This window comes from Citrus clementina, unplaced genomic scaffold (genome assembly GCF_000493195.1).
Source record: "Citrus clementina cultivar Clemenules unplaced genomic scaffold, Citrus_clementina_v1.0 scaffold_3, whole genome shotgun sequence".
In the NCBI taxonomy this organism is placed as follows: Eukaryota; Viridiplantae; Streptophyta; class Magnoliopsida; order Sapindales; family Rutaceae; genus Citrus; species Citrus x clementina.
In genome coordinates, this window is record NW_006262339.1 from 18,868,646 (window position 1) to 18,874,645 (window position 6,000).

Sequence of the window (6,000 nt, forward strand, 5' to 3'; positions counted from 1 at the left end):
ACTCAAATCCCTTTTTTTTTCATTAGACAACCTTTCGGATTGGCAATTTCTTATTTTATTAAATTATTGAGTAAATGAAAGATTCATTGTGTATTTAACTATATCGCATACTTGTCTCTTGGGCTTGTCTGTGTTGTTGTCAAAGTAATTTTCTGTGTCTAGCCATGCAATTTTGAATCCCGAAAAATGTGGAGATTAAAACTTGATTTGAACTTTACCCACACCTATATTTTTTTTAAAAAAAAAATGTATTACGTCACATACGGTCATATTTTCTTGTGATATATATTATTTTCAAGATAAAATAACCTTTTATTTATTTTATTTACTTAGCTTAGTGCCCAATTTCCAAAAGCTTACTTCATCCGAGAAAATGCTAGCAAGTCTTTAGGGTTTTGGTTTTACACATAAAATTAGCTGTCTTTTGCATAAAGTAATTAATGCTACTTTTCTTCTCAATACTTAACTTGAATTTTTCGTAGATTTGATGTAACTTGCAAATTTATTCGTCACAATGATTTTTTTTTTTCATAATTTTGATTATTCACATGATAATGGGGTAGCGTTGGCAATGGGCATGTTCAAACAATTTCGCATCGTGTTGATATCATGTTATGATTTTATTTATCTGAATGAATACAATTTATTAGTTTATTGGGTTCAAAAAGCAAAATTAAATTCATTCGTTAATTTTATCGTGTTACAAAAACATGTCAACTTGAGTCGCTATTGTTATTATATAAAAATAGACTGCAAAATTATTGTTATAATTTTAATTATTTAAATAAAATATTTTTTTTGAAGAGAAATTCATTAAACAGAAAAGCGATTACAAATGATTTAAAAGCCAGCGAGGTGGAACAACCCTCCACTCGCTAGGATCTGACTTCGAACCTCCCGCCTTAGCAATACTATGGGCAGCAGCATTCGCAGATCTACGGACAAATGAGAATTGCACTTCTCTCAAATTTTGGGCTAAAAAACGACACTCCTCTATGATGAGGCTGAAACCATTAGTATTAGAGTGGTTCTCAGATAAAGCCTTAAAAACTTGCAGACAATCCACCTCAATGATCACACGAGGAAGGTGTAGATTCTTCAACCAGCTGAGAGCCTCACGAACACCAAGAGCCTCTGCTTCTCTAGCCCCAAAATTACCCAGAAATCTGTCACGGCTAGCAGCAAAAAAAAAGCCCTCAGAATTTCGAACCACACAGCCATAACTGACCAAAGATTGAGAGTGAAACACAGCAGCATCCACATTGCACTTAGCCCAACCAACATGAGGCCTTTCCCAGCACACAGCCCCGTGCACCACATTGCTCGCATCTGCGTCAGTAAGCATGGCCTGTTTTCTCAACAATTGCCACTGGTATAACATGTGTCCAGCTGAATTGAGAATTTGGTGAACTCTCCCACATCTATTATTCCAGACTTTGTCATTGCGATGAGTCCAAAGCTTCCAACAAATCATGGCAGCAAGGTCACACTCCTCTTTATTGCACCGGGAAAAAATATGGCCAAGCCATTCTAGGAAAGAAGGGAGATGGCCTGTATAGCCAATAGGAGAGGCAATCCAGCAAGATTTTGCAAAGCCACAATCCACCAAGGTATGCAAAACAGATTCATTAGAGGCATTGCAAACAGAGCAGAGGGACGACACTTGGACTTTGCGACTCCAAAGATTATCAGCTGTAGGCAAGACATTATTAGCAACACGCCACATCAAGTTTTTAACTTTGCCCGGCACATCTAGTCTCTATAAATGCCTCCACACACTTGAGGCATAGTTATTACCATAGTACGTCATCAACTTATAACAACTACGAACGGAGAACTTACCACGAGGTTCAGCCAGCCAATGCCATAAATCAATGTCCCGGCGAGAGCTAAGGGGGATTTTCAGGATAAGGTCTCTATCCCTCGCATTGAAAGGATCAGTTACAGCATCATAATCCCACCGCCGCTGATCAAGAACCATCAAGTTGCAAACTGGCGCCATTTTGATCTCCTCGTGCAGCTCCGTGGTTATATAACCACATTCAGCATCCGACAGCCAAGGATCACTCCCAATAAAGACCTGCTACCCGCTCCCAATCAGAAGTCTACTCCCTTTGATAACAATGTCTTTCGCAGCCATTATGAAGCGCCAAATAAAACTTGGATTAGACCCCAAACTTGCATCAAGAACCGAGGATCGCGGGAAGTAGCGAGCCTTAAGGATCTTGGCAACAAAAGAGTTTGGGTGAGTCAATAAGTTTCACATTTGCTTTCCCAACATTGCTATATTGAAGAGGTGCAGCTGCTTGAAACCTATCCCTCCAAAGTCCTTCGGCTTACACAAACGCTCCCATTTCATCCAATTGATTCCACTACCACCACCATGGCGTTTACTTCCCCACCAAAACGAGTTCGTCATAATCTCCAACTCTTTACAGAGATCAAGAGGGATGAGATAGACGTTTATTGCATAATTAGGCATTGCTTGTGCCACCGTTTTCAGCAAGATTTCTTTGCCAGCTCTAGATAACATCTTCATGTTCCAGCCTGAAGTTTCTGCCAGACTTTATCTCGAATACTTTGAAACACGCTTTTTTCCTTCTTCCAATACAAGAAGGAAGGCCCAAATATGCCCCATGGTTCGACGTAACGTGAACTTCCAGCTCAGCACAAACCTGGCTTACAACACCATCAACCACGTTAGGGCTAAAAGAAATAGAAGATTTGTTGAAGTTAACACGCTGCCCTGAAGCACGCCCATAGGAGGCTAGGATGCTCTTTACTACAAGCGCTTCCTGCTGGTTTGCTCGAAAGAATAAGAAAGCGTCATCGGCAAAAAATAAATGGGACACCATTGGGGCACCCCTCGCTACCTTTACACCATGAATCAAACCAGCCTTCTCTTGCCTACGAATTAGAGAACTTAAGCCTTCAGCACATAAAATGAACAAATGAGGGGATAAGGGGTCACCTTGGTGTAGCCCTCTACTAGGAATAATCGGCCCCACCTCCTTTCCATTCCGAATCACATTGTACCAAACCGTAGAGACACAAAGCATAATCATATCCACCCATTTTTCCGCAAACCTCATTTTCAACATCACATCTTGGAGGAACTTCCATTCGATACGGTCATAAGCCTTAGACATGTCAATTTTAAGGGCCGCACTTCCATTCTTCCCTTGTCTCTTTCTCTTCAAAAATTGCATAACCTCGGCCGAGATAATGATATTATCTGTTATTGCTCTCCCCGGAATAAATGCACTTTGGGCATTAGAGATAACCGAGGGAAGAACTGACTTCATTCGATTTGCAAACATTTTAGAAATTATTTTGTATAGGACGTTGCAAAGCCCAATAGGCCTCATATCTGCTAGGGTCTCAGGCTGCTGATTTTTCGGAATCAAAACTATAGATGTATCATTTACTCCCACAGGAAAAGTACAGTTATTAATAAACTCCAAAGAAGCATGCACTACATCCTTACCTACAATATGCCAGAACTTCTGATAAAAGGCATGATTCATACCGTCCGGCCCCGGGGATTTATCCGGGTGCATCTCAAAGAGGGCATCCTTGACTTCACTGGCCGAGAAAGGAGCTAACAGCATCGTATTTTGATCCTCTATAATACTTGACTCTATGCACGTTAGTACATCCTCACTACTGCAACCTTCAGTCTTGTAGAGCAAATTAAAATAATCTGCAATCATCCCATCGATCTCATCCTAATTAAAGCTCCATTGCCCCTGATTGTTGCACAACCGACCAAGAAAGTTCTTCCGCTTCCTCGCTGAAGCTGTGGCATGAAAGAAACGTGAATTCATATCCCCCTCCTTGAGCTAAAGAGATTTTGCTCTCTGCTTCCAAAAAACTTCATGGCTATGAAGGAGCGCGTTGTAATGATTTTTGGCCTCAGAAAACTCCTCCACCCCCACATGATCCCTCCTCCCTCGATACCTCGCCATGATACTCTTACAATCGGAGATACGCTTGCGGAAATCACGAGCCAGATGTCCACCCCACTGGATCAAATCAGCTCCACATTTCGAGATTTTCTGCTGAATTGAACAACCGGAAGAGGACCCCTAACTAATATTAATCACATCAGCGCAATCCCTTTCCCGAAGCCATAAGTTCTCAAACCGGAATCTACTATGCCGACTCGTATGGGCAATGGGGATAGGGTCCATAAAAATAAGCAAATGGTCGGAACAATAAGCATTCAAGCTCGTAACCTTAACCCGGGAAAAAAGATTAAGCCACTCAGCCGAAACAAAAACTCTATTAAGCCGTTCCTCCACTCAATCAGCAGTCCCTCAAAATCTCTCCCAAGTAAAAGGGTAACCATCCATTCCAACATCAATCAGGCCACTATAAGAAATGGCACTCTTAAACCCCTGAAGCTTCCAGTTGGGATAATCAATTCTACCTTTCTTCTCGCTAGCTTCCAGCAAATCATTGAAGTCTCCAAGACAAACCCAAGGGGAAGAAGATGAAGAAGAGAGCCACCGGGACAAATCCCAAGACTGACGCCGACGACAAGATTCATGATAGCCATAGAACTCGGTCAACCTCCAATCCCCCAAGCCAGCAACCTCAACATGGACATCAATGAAGTTTCTAGCGTAGTTCAACAAAGAAACTGTAGCACTCGAACGCCAAAAAAGAGCAAGCCCTACACTACGGCCCACTCGGTCAACTACAAACTGACCATCAAAACCTAGATTCAACTTAATGCTTTCTAGTTTACTCTTACTACATAACGTCTGCATAAGAAAAATAATCGAAGGCTTTTTACACCTGGCCAGATCGAGTAGAACTTGAATTGTTCGTGGTTGGCCTAGTCCACGACAGTTCCAGCTTAGCACACTCATTGCTCTCGGTGGGCCCGGGTCACAGGTCCCACCGTTTGCCCATTTTTTGGATCCACCACTGCATCCATTTCCAGCTTAGAAGGCTCCTTTTCGTGACCCCCAATGCTCCGAGGCCCAACTTGAGATCTCCTTCGCTTTGAATCATTGACGATAATACCAGTCTCTTGATCCTCTTCAAATTCCTTACTCCCGCTCGAAACATTGATCGTGCCAAAAGCTGACTTCTCATTAATACGCAAATGGCCCATGTTTAACACCATACTACTACCTTCCATATCGGATCCCTCAAATCCCGCGCTGACATTTCTTTCCTTTTTTTTGGGCCCATGATCTCCGGAATTTAGACTAGTTATCGAATCAACCATCATTACACCAGTTGGAGCTATACTGTTTCCTTTTCCAAATTCAGCTTCTTCCGGCAAAGCCGATCTCAGCCACCTCTCGCCTGAGTTCATCGTGTTCTTCCTATTTGGCGCTTTCATCCAATGGCCATAAGCCTTAACAATTTCACCCGGTGGATAATCATATAGCTTCGGGCATTGTTTTTCTATGTGGCCGAGCAAACCACAAATGAAGCAGAATATATTCAACCTTTCATATTTGAAATCAATCCAAAACCACTCTCCACCTTCCTTCTTTGACTTCATTTTGTGCTTGAGAGGCTTCTGAACATCGATGGATACCCGAATGCACATATAAGTCCTCCAAACTCCCATGAAATTGTTCTCATCAAAGTCCAAAAATGTACCAACATAATTGCCAATGTGCTTCAAAACTTTCTCGGACATGAAACGTATAAGTAAGTTATAAATTTGTATCCAAAAAGATGTGAAGAACAGGGGAACAAGTTGAGGCTGTTCATTCTCCTCCAAACGTTTCACCAGCAGAATATGTTGGTCAAAGGTCCAAGGACCCGCTTCCAACACCCTTTTAACATCAATCTCATGAAAAAATTGAAATAAGAAAAGAGTTGGTGATACCTCCTTGATACACACACCCTTGCCTGCCCGCCAAAGAGAGGCCATTGTGTTCTTCATTGCTTCAAAATTAATCACCTTGTCTGTGAGAAATCTGCCCACCAAGCAAAATCGATATTCGATCTTGACGTTATTCCTCCATCTAT